Source organism: Pyxicephalus adspersus, chromosome 2, assembly GCF_032062135.1.
Source record: "Pyxicephalus adspersus chromosome 2, UCB_Pads_2.0, whole genome shotgun sequence".
Classification (NCBI taxonomy): domain Eukaryota; kingdom Metazoa; phylum Chordata; class Amphibia; order Anura; family Pyxicephalidae; genus Pyxicephalus; species Pyxicephalus adspersus.
In genome coordinates, this window is record NC_092859.1 from 160289026 (window position 1) to 160303060 (window position 14035).

The 14035-nt window shown below is 51.1% G+C and overlaps 1 protein-coding gene and 1 long non-coding RNA gene across 2 annotated transcripts in view; one reads left to right on the forward strand and one right to left on the reverse strand.

Annotated features, from left to right (window-relative positions):
• Positions 1-3637, reverse strand: part of SLC20A1 (solute carrier family 20 member 1) — a 22568-nt gene extending 18931 nt beyond the window's left edge. Inside the window, exon 1 of the mRNA XM_072402937.1 lies at positions 3459-3637. The gene's annotated coding sequence lies outside the window, so the exon portion shown is untranslated. The remainder of the gene's footprint in view (positions 1-3458) is intronic.
• A 9121-nt stretch (positions 3638-12758) lies between these two features.
• LOC140322238 (uncharacterized) lies at positions 12759-13776 on the forward strand. The gene is made up of 2 exons (XR_011919188.1): positions 12759-12935; positions 13533-13776. It is a non-coding gene; the product is annotated as an uncharacterized lncRNA (long non-coding RNA).
• Positions 13777-14035: the final 259 nt, after the last annotated feature.

Sequence of the window (14035 nt, forward strand, 5' to 3'; positions counted from 1 at the left end):
GCCTTTCCCCTGCCATGGTCCAGGCTTGACATGGGCAGGACAGATCTTCCATGGAGTTGGTGCCCCAATGAATCCAAGATGGCGCCAGATTCAGGGAAAGGGAGGCCTGCAAATCCCTACAAGCGGAGGGCCACAATCTGCATGGATGGCATCGCACGGGGGGCCCTGTGCCACCTCAATACAGAGAAAATGTTCCCCTCACTTCCTGTCCCGGTGACAACATTCTCACCACACAGGAAGTGACCTCTCCAACAAAGCAAAACTGGGGCTCCGCACCCCCCCCAATACCATAGACAGGGGCAGGGCCAGGGTAACAGGGGGCACAGGATCTCCTATAGGGGGTCTATGGAGTCATGTGATGTGTACAGACCCCCAGTGTCCCCATCACCCTGGCTGTGTGGGGTCACAATAACATTTCTCCCCCCCCCCCGCACTGCGACACGCTCTGATGACATCCGTGTTACACAACATCCATGTACACCGATCTGTGCCAAGTCCTTGCACAACCCCCGCACACATCTGTGCCCGCTGGCACCAAACTTTTATCATTCCTCCAATTACTCGTTTTATAATCTGCAGAGTTTTACGATCTACAATAAACCGGCAATCAGATTGTGACGGAGGAAGCCAATTGGCCAATTACACAAAGGGCCCCGGCCGACCACAGCGCAGGGGACACAAAGGGCCCAAGCCACAGCCGTATAAAGACCACCAATAGGGAAATAATCAAGGGCCACCACTAAGCACCCCTCATCCCTCCAATGCCCGGGCAGAGCTGTGCTTGGCATCCAGACCCCCATAGGTAACACCTCCAAGTTCCTGCGCTCCAGGATTGGCTCATCACTTATTGGGGATCCCATGGACTACAAGTCCCAGCCCCCACCATGCCACTCCCTGCCATGCTCAAGCTTCTGGCCCCTTGTGGAACTACAAAACCCCTCCGCCCGGGTCCAGTGAGGTCCAACATGGCGAGCCAACGCACTGCCAGGCTGGCCAAGCCGCAGCCTGTGATTGGTGGGCGCTGTGTACAAAGTAACAGGGCGGCCATTGTAGTCTGGGGGTGCGGGGATGATGAATGGGGGTACAGATTGTAGGGGGGACACCCAGGATATGGATTGTAGGGGGAATGTACGGCATGGATTGCACGCTGTTGGGGCGAGGGCGACTCATTCACAGAAGTGACGCCATTTCCTCCATGACACAAAGAACAATCCGGCTGGGTCTGGATGGCCCATTAGTCAGAGACCCCTCCCCCACCCCCCCCTCTCGCTGCTGTGCTACTGGCTGATAAGTGAGCCTTCTCCAAGGCCAAGGTCACATGACTGCCAGACAGAATGGGGGGGGGGGCATTCCTAATTCATCTTCCTGTGCACAGCAGGTAAAGGTTACCGAGGAAACCAGCGATGGCGGATCAGTGCCAGGATACCCCCCCATACACATGGGCCCCCCCATGCCCCCCCCCCCCATACGCCCCATCCCCCCTTATCAGCGTATTGTCAGACACTGTCACCCGCAGATAAGGAAAAGCCTTGACTGAGCACAAATCCTGCAGATAACACCGCCGGGCCGCAGAGCCAAAATCCCAACGCCAAGCAGACCCCCCGGTGCCCACCTGCTGCCCTCTGGGGTTTATTGTGTGGCCCCTGGGTCCTCAATAAAATATGTTCCATGCAATGTGTCCGGCCCAAGGGTCGCCCAGTGAACATTCACCATTATATGCGCACATTTGGGGTGAAATCGGGGCCCCATATTTGTTGGCATTCACCACGTGAGGTCATCACTGCCAGCCGTGTTGCCATTTATAGGGCCCCCCAGCTAGGAGCCACTGCCACCCCATGTGACTCATCAATCATAACACAATCTGAGGGTCCGCCAAGCCAATACTAACTCTACCTATGATTGGATGGTTTCATCCTCCAATCACAATCCTCCGCCATGACCACCGATCTCTCGGCATCAGACGGAGATTTACAGCCGGCACCGGGAAGGGTTAATGGGCGACTTCCGATCTGTCAGCCGCTGGCGCTCGTTATGGTTAAAGTGTAACTGCAGCACAATAAAAGGAAATTCACCAATGGGGGCAATAAAGGGGCAATTATACCACAAAGGGCACCGGGAGAGATGTGCCCAAGGTCCTTGGCACCAATTATTACCCCATGTCCTTGGCACCGACTGCCCCCCATATGTACTGCCAACAACATCACCACCAGCGGACGTATAAATGGAAACCCTCCAACACAAGTGCCACACTTCAGATCCCAGGATCCAATATGTCAGCCAGGACAGCGTCTGCATGGAGTTTGTGTGATCTCTATGTCCTCCCAAATTAGGACATCCCAGGCACGGGGCCCCCAAGAGGACCGGTACCATCAAGGGACCCCACCAGGACATCCAAATCCCAGGCACGGGGCCCCAAGAGGACCGGCACCAACCAGGGACCCCACCAGGACATCCAAATCCCAGGCACGGGGCCCCAACCAACCAGGGACCCCACCAGGACATCCAAATCCCAGGCACGGGGCCCCAGAAGGACCGGCACCAACCAGGGACCCCACCAGGACATCCAAATCCTAGGCATGGGGCCCAAACAGGACAACCAAGTCCATGACTGGGCCCTGACCCGTGCAGATTTCAGTGGGGTCCCCGGGTTGTCAGTGGGCATCCTGCAGATACGAAATCTCCATCTGGCGGTCATAATCCCGGCTCAGAGGATGGCACAGCGCCAGGACCATCCGGGGGCCCAGAAAACCCGTCACCCATAGTCATGTGACCACCGGGAGAATTTTACGGCACCTGGGGGGCCCCTGAGCCGCTCATACACCGATCAATAAGAGAATGGCATCAGATCGATCGGAAAATAGAAAACACCGACCAGTAAAAGTGAAGTGATTGATCCCGCCAGATGCCTATTGGTGGCGCCGATTTGCCGGTGATCTGCCATGTATTGATCGGTGAATGGGCACCAACCAGGGTAATGGACGGTAAATGGGGCAGAAATAGAACCCGTCCATCGATGAGACCGGCCAATGGACGTCAAGAACAGCTGACCCCCCCCCCCATTGATATTTTTAGGGCCCCTTTCAGCGAGGCTGGCGGTGGCCCCATGTTCAGTTGGCATCCCACTGATCCTACCCCCCCCCTCTATAATTTGGGGTTCATCTCACCCCAATATCCGCAATCAGCTGACAGATTCATCGGGCGCTGTGATTGGACGGAACCCAGCGAATCTCACACCAGGTTCGCCGTACAATCGTACGAATATTTCAGTCATGTGACCGAATCCCATTCGCAGATAGAAATCCGATCGGCCAGTGAATGGCGCCCAACCGGAAAATATCAGCCAATGGGGTCACCGCTCATCACAGGTGACAATGTGGCGGGCCATGCTGGGAGTTGTAGTCCCTGAGCAGGTTATTCACACATACATTCGCCCCCCGAGGTTCTCATGGCGGACTCACCACTGTTGGCGAATCTGTGCGATCTTGTCTCGGTGCCTCGCTCGGTGCTGATCCCGGTGTCAGATCCTCAGCGCCATATTGCGGGAACCGGCCGCGTGCGTCTTATATAAAGGGCGGCGGTGGGCGGGGTCATAAGAGAAGCCCCGCCCCGCCATTCATTCATCACCACACCCGCCCTATCACGGCCCCGGGATTTACCCAGCACACCGGGGTCCCCCCCTTGGAGGGGGTAGGGTGAGCGGGGTTTTCAGGCCAGGCGGAGAGGGGAAAGTCCCGGGGGAACCGGGAAACCGGAGAGCGAGTGTGCTGGGGGAGGGGCGGAGCGCTGACAGGAACAGACCGCGTGCGAAGGGAAAGAATGTGATTGGACAGGACCGGGGGAGGAGACCTACGTCACGTGTCACTCCGAGGGGGGAAGGGAGGGGGCCGGTATATGAAGGGAGGGGGAGAAGGATTCTGTGTGACACCTACAGAGGGCAAAATCCCCCCCCAGGATGACAGGGGTGACACCATTCTGTATTCTTCACATGCAGAGTTCCCCTTTAATGTGTGGATAATGAAGATTCACCTAAAATGAATGTCAGTGTTGGGTGAATGAATTACTTTGATGGGGTGTGTAGGTGGGGGCAGGGGTTGGGGGGGCCAGGGATAGGGCTGTAGAGGGGGCAGGGATTGGGGGCGGGGGGTGTTTCTTTTCTCCATAAAGGTGAATAACGTCTTTACAAATCTTGCTGAAGTCATTGTGCCCCAGGTGATCCCGCCAGGTTTGTGGATCACCCAGGTTCTCCCATCATAGTCTACCTTCGCCTTGATATGTCAGGCCACATGTGTGAATCCTCTGCATTCACCGTATCAGCGATCAGATTGGCCGCTTTATCTTGCAATGTGTATGTGAAGCATAAAAGGAGAAGTTGGTTGGTGTTGGCACCCCGGCCGCCCTTTGTCACCTTCGGGGTGCCGGGGCCCTTTGTCCCCCAGGGACACAATCACAAGAGCCCCCCGCCCTGCCCCCGGATTAATCTTTTCATTGGGGCAGAATAGGGGAAGTGGCAGCTTTTGTGCCCGGTGAGGAGAGCGGCACAATGGTCCCCGGGGACACACAATGACAATACAAGCCGTGTGACAGTTGTGTGTGTGTGTGGGGGGAGGGGGTGTTGTGTACTCGCAGCGTAGCCAAAACAAAGGTGACGTAAAGAGCTGAATGTTGTCGTGTGACAACCACAGGAAACAAACTGAGTGCACGCGCCGCTCTCTGGAGATTTGTGACCCCCTCAGGGCGCAGTTTTGTGTCTGATCACCGATATGAGGGAGCATTGTAATATAATGGAGGGGACGCTGCGGGGAGTCCCTGCTCCCTCCCCATTGAACAATCCTAAATGGTATCGGTGACAATTATTGGGTTGTTTGGGGCGTCGGCAGTAATTCTGGATTTTCATGCGGTTTGTAAATGTGGGTCATGGGGTAACACATTGCACCCCCGCTCCATGGCACGTGTGTTGGGGTGCTGAACTATCATGCGGTATGACACCCCGTATTACCACGTATGGTGCCACTGCCTCAGTCCGGCCTAAATGCCCCCCCATATCTCTCAGATGCCCCTTCGTAGTGTGATATTGGGGTATTTCCCATCATGGCGTCCTGCAAATGGGGGCATTGTGATTATGGGGAGGGGGGAGGGGGCATTGGCTGACTACAAAACGTAACGGTGACACCACGTGAGATCACATGACCTGTATGCATGTTACCATATTGCAGGGTATAGACCGGGGAGACACGGGCCCCAGACCCTTTTCAGCAAACAAGGGCCACCAAAGGTGCTCCAACTCAGTTCTGCACAGGGGGCCACTTTTGGCTTAGCCTGCCACTGATGTGCACTGCAGTACCCCAAATACCCCAAACTTGGTGCCCCGCAATACGCTCTGCCCATGGCTTGTCCTGTGCCAAGGGGTCTTCCATCAACTCTAGGGCAACACCACTCTACATGCAGCGTTATGAGCACCAACCAATCTGAGTGCTGCTCCAGATCCCTCCATTAGATCCCACCCACCATATCGGGGGATCCCTCCATCAGATCTCTGCCCCCCGATCCCTCCATCAGATCCCACCCAACAGATTGGGGGATCCCTCCATCAGATCTCTGCCCCCCGATCCCTCCATCAGATCCCACCCAACAGATCACAGCTGCCTATAGCCCCCGGCCTGGACTGGATTTGGGGTTCTCCAGACATTTTCCCAGCTGCAGATTGGTGCGATGATTTTATGACCTCACACACACGGAGATGATGAATTGGTGCAATAAATTGGAATTATTTTCGGATCGGATGATTTATGTGAGAGATAAAACCACAATAACCCCGGGCCGGGTCTGACGGTGAACCCGAAGGATCCGGTTTGTTTTCTCTATGGAAGGTGCGAGGTGGAAATTTGTGCAGATTTTATTGTCGGGGTTACTGATTGGCCGGTGGGAGGGGGGAGGGGTAACACAGATAATCGGCCAGTTCTGCTAATTCCATCCACGGGACAATCACAGGCAGATTAATAACGCCTCCGCTGTATGGGTAAAGGGGAACTCCAAGGCTGACCAATCCCCTATTTACCTGTCTATGCTGAATATAAACACCGGCACGTCTTCTAATCCTCTATTCACCCTGTGTGAATAAAAGGCAACAGAAGCAAAAGAAATCTTTTTTCACCCTCCCTGCCCCCCCTTATCTGCCCCCACCTTGTCTGCATGCTAATTAAATCTTTTTCACCCTCCTCCGCACCCCTGACAAGAGCCCTCAGCAGTGGCCAAACTTTGGGTGAATATATTGCATAAGCAACGCCCACATGTCATGAATAGTCTCATGATTGGAAGAACTGAAATACAATAAATGAAAGGGGCGGAGCCAGGGACACTCAGGGTGGGAGGGGCTAGATGATCCTGGACGTCTTCCAGCCAAGAAATGAGGCGGGCTCTGATTTGCTGCAGCTTCTAATGTACATTGTGAAATAAGTGTGCAATGAAATCAGGGGAAGAACTTCAGTCCAGGAGAGGAGCCGATGCAACTGTGCAAGACTGAAGGGTAGACCGGAGGGCAGATTTATTAAAGGACACTACTGGAACCAACCAATCAGCATTCAGCTGCCATCATCTTTCAGTGACAGGTGCTCTTTACAGAATGGAAATTTATTATTTATTATTAAAAGATTTATAATGAGGCCAACAGGGACACCGGACATGGGATGGGGCCCCTGACCTGGAATCTGTGAGATGTTTGTGGTAATTGCAGCCCTGCGTGACAACACTGGAAACTTATTGCCCCCCATCCCCCTGCCCGCCCCCCGCTGGTTGTGTTTGTCTTGGAAAAGTTAGCAGGTGACATCTGGTGAAAGATTTCAACATTGCTGATCCCCCCTCCCCCCCGTGCAGTGGGCATATTAGAGTGTCAGCTCCTGGGGTTCAGGATGTAAATATTCTCCATTACAAATCCCATAATATTCCATTGTTTTCCCGATGACATCACTGCGCCTTCCTGTCACCTGCCAGGATTTCCCATCATAGAAGTGAATATTGTGTGACCACTGCGGGCATTTCCTTTATATAGGGGCCCCTGCTGATCATAATGCAGCCATATTGTGGCCCCAGAATAGGATAGGAGATGAGGGGACCCTCAGAGTATTGCTGCACCCCTCCCCAAATATCACTGAATGCCCAGGTCCAGGTGACCTCTCTGTGTCAGTTGGCTGCAGTAATTCAGAGGCTCCCCGCAGCGTCTCCATAGATTGCATTGAGAACATTTTCTAACCACAGCATCAGGCCAATGAGGGACGGCCAATCACCCCAATCCTTTGTGACATCCGTGTACCGGAACATGCAACATACATGGATACATGTATGTACGGCCTCACTCCTCAGGCTGCAGCGGCTAGATGAGAACATTCCTTCAGGAATTGCCCCAATCCCTCCGCTGGTCCCCAATCTTCCCCCTGGAGGGGTGACCCAGCTCTGCAGTCACTGATCCCCATGCTGATCCTCACCCCTCCCTGCATTGTCCGCCTTATCCAGCCATTGAGTCCTTGGGGCAGTAAATGTTGGTGCCGGCTGATAGGGGCGTCCTTGGAGCCCAATTGTTCTGTGATAATAAAATCAATTCAGAGAGCAAATTCCAAGCTGGATCATCAGACTGCAGAGTCCCAGCGCTGTGTACATGTGGAGAATCAGGAAGATAAAATGTCATAAAATGCACATGTGACGCTATTTACTAACATTCACCAAGATAATGATACAGCCAATCACATCGCACCTTTGTCACAGAGATAACCAATCAGTGCAGGGCATCAGAATATTCCACATCTCCAGTCTATGTACAAGGACAACGGTGCAGTCACCTGGTTTACACCTCCCACAGATGGCAGAATTTCTCAGATTTGCTGCAGGGGTATCATGGTTGTAGCCGGGCCCCCTGGGCTTCCCTTGGGCCCATCTCACAGCCCATAGTTTCCTTTATCTAATGTTGCCCTAAGATAAGTTCCCCCATGTTGTTCAGTTACAGAGTGAGGGGCAGTTCTATTGGCTGCTGGTCATAAGGGGTACATAAACTTGGGGTGCAACCAGCGGCCACTGGAGGAAATGAGAAAACCCCCCAGAGGGCACATTCCTGGCACAGGGACATTTTTCTGTAAGGCAGCACGGGCCCCACTAGAGGGAACCATTAAACTTCATTGTAGGGGCAAATGACTGGGCAAATATTGACCTGCTATAGCCACGGCTTGCAACCTGCTGTTTGTACTGATTATTGCTGCAACCACACGAAGGCAAATAATTCAACACTGGGGCATCTTCCACCCTGTTGTTAAGGTGCACAGTGGGCAGCAATTCTATTGGCTGCGGTTGTCACTTCCATGGTATCAGTGGGGTGGAACGCTCTAATACAAAGCAATGCAACCACCAATAAATTCAATATTTCGATCATAGCTTCTAATCTGTTAGAAATGTCCACCAAGGGGCGTCGGCTTCAGAAGCCCCAGCCAATCACTGCACTGACCGAGATGCCCCCACCATGTGCAGGGGACGCGGTGACCCCAGGTCTGCCGGGCTCTGTGTGCCGAGCTGACGTAATATTCCAGCAAAGCTTCTACAAACAAAAAAAAGTCCAAAAGTCGCCATGACCAGGACAGCGAATCCGGAATCTGGCGCTGACACTTCTGGAACATTCCGCCCGGACTTCTTTCCCAATACCCCATTCATGGCATTTGTAGTCTGATATCCTGCTATGGGCAGCAGCAACCATACACAGCGCCCGATGTGCAGGAATAACGGAAAGTTACCGAGCTCATCGCCCAATTCCTGAGAATATTGTGATGGGAAAAACATAAAGCTGAACTTTAATCGGCTTATTTCACCCTCCCCCCATCGACATGCTAATGGGATTACTCCATGCAATCCTTATCATACTGACATCATCACTGGGTCTCTGTGCTTCTCTATGCAATGCGGGCAGATCTGCAGTGCCCAGCATTGGACGCTTCCCCATGGATTCCTTCCTCCAACCGAACATCACCACAGCACTTAGTAGTGACATAGAACACAAATACCCAGCAAGGGGTCCGGCAACTCTTTGCTGGGGGCTGCACCGCTGGAGGCAAATATCAGCCAAACAGGCCTCAGCACCATTCACCATCCAACACCAAAGCCTGAATATGGGTGAATGGGTGAAAGTGTCCCCACCTGTGGCTGACCTCCATTTGATGCCCACATAGATCTGGAGCCGATAGCCCCGGGTAGGGATGAGGGTTTTACCACTGTAGGGGGTCGTTCTCCCGGCTGACCCCCAAATTTCTGTAGGACAGGTGAATGGCTGAGGTTGGCAGTGCTGCCTATAGAAGCCATAAGGTGAATGTGAGAGGGAATTGGAACAAATCATATTCATTACATCTCGCACTTTCCCCGGGTTCGGAGTCCATGCCGCCTGTTACTGTATAGGAGCCACAAATCCCAGCAGGGGCCCATTCGCCTCAATTAATAGCTCTGATACTGCTGTGGTCATGTGACCAAGAACCGGGAATTGTGGGTAGGTAGCAGTGCAGTTACCTGTAGATGCGTATGGCAGACATGCGGTGCCAATAATGTGTGCCATGGATGAATCGGGGATGAATCGGGGCCCAGACTGCTCACCTCTCATTCACCTCGTACCTGGCAATCGCCAAAAGCTGCAATAAAGTTATTCCAGCCATTCCTGGGGAGCCCTAAAATAACTTCCAGGTCCTCGGGGCCCCTTCTATAATTATTACACCCACAGATCACAGTATATTAGTGTGGGGGTCAGTGGGAAGAATGTCACCCTTACACATCATTGGGGTCACTTACACTGAGAGGGGCAAACTGCCCATTGCTCCCCTAGCGCCCCCTGGAGGAGCCCCGGTTGGGAATCACTGACCCAATAACGCAGAGATGATCTGGACAAAGCGGAAGCAGTGATCGGCACTCAGGACAACCCTGGGGTCAGCCATGGATGAGATTCATCATACAACCTCCACATTGTACAGAGATGAATATGAACCAAACTCTGCGACAACGACAACCGCCACTTCCTGATTACTGAGAGGAGAACAATAGAAAGAGGAAGTCATACCAATCGCAGATATGGAGATTTCTTCCTCTCTGTAACAACAACCAAAGAATGGGCGCGGAACAATGTCTGATCTGTCATCTCATTTATTATACAAAACAAATATTCACTGGCGGTGAATGTCTGCGTACACAGGTCGGATAATTGGGAACAAAGATCAATGACGCATTTTTAGATAATTATTCATAAAAAATGCCGAAATGATGAACTATGATTCCCAGTTATAACGATGGATCCTCCTGGCAGATCTGTTCGTGTAATGATCTATTGGTGACCAATGTGTGTTATATATCGGCCACATGACCCCACCCACCTCCTAGATTGTAAGCTCTTTGGGTCAGGGTCCTCCCCTCCTCCCGTGTCACTTTCTGTATCCGTCTGTCATTTGTAACCCCTATTTGGTATAAATAGATTTTTATTCAAATTCTTTGAATTCTCTGTACAAAAAGATTACAAATAGTAGAAATACGCATCGTATACAATATGCAACAATTCAAACAACAAACACAAAGGAAGTGCGCTGTGTCCTGACATTGCTGCGTACATTGTACATGGTATGAGCCTTCAACATACAGCTACCACAAAGCCAATAAAACGTATGTATGTTCCCTTAATATATGTTGGTGCCATATAAATCCTGTTTATTATTATTATTATTATTATTAATAATAATAATAATAATAATATTAATGATAATAATAATATCGGCCACATGACATAAGTGTGTACTGGCAGGATGAGAATTTATTGCAGCAAACCAATTTACCGAGCCGTTCTGAAACACAGAACTTGGCAATGCATGTCTGCTTCGTGTCTGCTTCATGTCTGCCGCATGTCTGCTTCATGTCTGCAGCGTGTCTGCTTCATGTCTGTCGCGTGTCTGCTTCATGTCTGCTGCGTGTCTGCCGCATGTCTGTTGCGTGTCTATTTCATGTCTGCCGCGTGTCTGCTTCGTGTTTTCTTCATGTCTGCCGCGTGTCTGCCGCATGTCTGTTTCATGTCTGTCGCGTGTCTGCTTCATGCCTGCCGCATGTCTGCTTCATGTCTGCTGCGTGTCTGCTTCGTGCCTGCCGCATGTCTGCTGCATGTTTTCTTCATGTCTGCCGCGTGTCTGCTTCATGTCTGCCGAATGTCTCCTTCATGTCTGCTGCATGTCTGCTTGATCTCTGCTGCGTGTCTGCCGCGTATCTGCTTCATGTCTGCCGCATGTCTGCTTCATGTCTGCTTGATGTCTGCTGCAAGTCTGCCGCATGTCTGCCTAATGTCTGCTACATGTTTGCTGCGTGTCTGCTGCATGTCTACTGCGTGTCTGCTTCGTGTCTGCCGCATGTCTGCTTCATGTCTGCCGCGTGTCTGCTTCATGTCTGTCGCATGTCTGCTTCATGTTTTCTTCATGTCTGCCGCGTGTCTGCTTCATGTCTGCTTGATGTCTGCTGCGTGTCTGCTGCATGTCTGCTTGATGTCTGACGCATGTCTGCTTATTGTCTGCCACATGTCTGCTTCATGTTTGCTGCGTGTCTGCTTCATGTCTGCTGCGTGTCTGCTTCATGTTTTCTTCATGTCTGCTGCGTGTCTGCTGCATGTCTGCTTGATGTCTGCTGCGTGTCTGCTGCAAGTCTGCCGCATGTCTGCTTAATGTCTGCTTCGTGTTTGCTGCGTGTCTGCTGCATGTCTACTGCGTGTCTGCTTCATGTCTGCCGCATGTCTGCTGCGTGTCTGCTTTGTGTTTGCTTCATGTCTGCCTCATGTCCACTGCATGTCTGACGTATGTCTGCTGCAAGCCTGCCGCATGTCTGCTTAATGTCTGCCGCATGTCTGCTTCATGTTTGCTGCGTGTCTGCCGCATGTCTACTGCGTGTCTGCTTCATGTCTGCCTCATGTCCGCTGCATGTCTGCCGTATGTCTGCTTCGTGTCTACCGCGTGTCTCCTGCATGTCTGCCTCGTGTCTGCCGCATGTCTGCCTCGTGTCTGCTTCGTGTCTGCTGCGTGTCTGCTTCATGTCTGTCGTGTGTCTGCTTCGTATCTGTCGCATGTCTGCTTCATGTCTACCGCGTGTCTGCTGCATCTCTGCTGCGTGTCTGCTTCATGTCTACCGCGTGTCTGCTGCATCTCTGCTGCGTGTCTGCTTCGTGTCTGCTGCATCTCTGCCGCATGTCTGCTGTGTGTCTGCTTCATGTCTGCCGCGTGTCTGCTGCATCTCTGCTGCGTGTCTGCTTCGTGTCTGCTGCATCTCTGCCGCATGTCTGCTTCATGTCTGCTTCATGTCTACTGCGTATCTGCTTCATGTCTGCCGTGTGTCTGCTGCATGTCTGCTGCGTGTCTGCCGCATGTCTGCTGCGTGTCTGCTGGTTGTCAATTGTGTGTCTGTTGCGTGTTGCATTCTGTATGTTGCCCTTTCTTCTGTTCTTCTTGTCATTGAACCCCTTGGCTGTGCGGTGCCACCTCTGTGCAGGATTATTTGCATAGCACATGGCAGTGCCAACATTCTTCTCCAGCACTGCGTGTGTGTAGAGCCGCCAGCCACGGATGGTCCGGTCCAATGTTGGGTGAATGAAAGGTCCTATCGGTGTCTATTGGACCGGCAGCTGGTTGTATTGGGCTCAGCCATCTCCTGAATTGAATGATTGATGCTTGTATGATATAAGGGTTTGAGGATTTCATGTTTTTGGTATTAGGTCATGCACAAGGACAATAAAAATCCCTCAGCTTGTGCAGAAACATCAAAACCACCAAAGTGGGCAGTACGAGATCCCACGGAGCAATATCTGCCCTTACCAAGAGGGGGCACCCTCTGACCCTATAGGAGGGGGGCATTACCTCCAGACATTATGGACTTTGGAAGGACTAATTATTATCCGGTATTCAGTAAGTATGAAACTTACACAGCACTGCCAGGGTACAATGAGCCAGGGTCACCTTGTGAAAGAACCTAATATAACACAACATGCAGGAAGAGATTTATAGCCAATTTAATAATTCATAGACATTCACTCTACAGAGGAGCTGCGTGTGTAATTCTGCAACATTCACGCATGAGGTCAGCAGGTATAAATCACTGGGAGGTGTGCAGATGGCATTCACTGTGTGAAGGTGAACGGATTTCTTGGGGGAAGGAAGCAAAACTAAATGTTCTTTGGGTAGCAAATAAACATTCATTCAGAGTGAATGTAGCAAAATCAAATGTTTAGATTATAAAGATATAAGAAATAGGTCAACGTGCCCGGGTTCATAAAGATCTCAGTGTATGTTGGGTGAATGTTGCAAACCCAATGTTCAACATAAACCCCAATAAAATCTATGGAAGGATAATCTTTCACTGAATGCTTAGGTCAATTTCTCCTAGAATGAAAAACTTTAGAACATTCACTCAGAAGAGAAAACACCCTCTGTACATTCACAGCACTAATTGGCATCCAATCTTTATTTATTTATTTCTGTTCCTTTCATTTATCTTCGTGGAAGTCAAATTTCTAGCTGGGCTCCGGATCATGTGACCATGCCAAGATTCACCCTGTGGGATTCACACCGAGTAGAGGCAGCACCACCAGATCTCTTCTTTTACATAAACCTTTATTGAACAAAGTGAATGTTTACCCGACCCCAAGCACTTTATTTAGGGCGGAGATGTCTGGAATTCACTCATGGACACAGTTTTATTCTAATTAGAATTACCCTAAAATGTAAAATAAATGAAAATTAGAAACAACTTCAGGTCTCCGATAGAATTCTGTGGGGTTGTACATCAGTTTCCTGAAATTTTAAAGAACATTCACTGAATCCTTTATGTCAGACTCTGTGAATCCTGTGTGAAAGGTGAAACCTGTACAAAATTGGAACAAATCTTTGGTGTAAAGATACAAAAATGAGTCTGCTCACTCCTTTATTCCTCTTTACAATAGATTTACACTAGATTGTAAGCTCTTCGGTCCTCTCCTCCTCCTGTCTGTATCTGTCTGCCAGTTGTA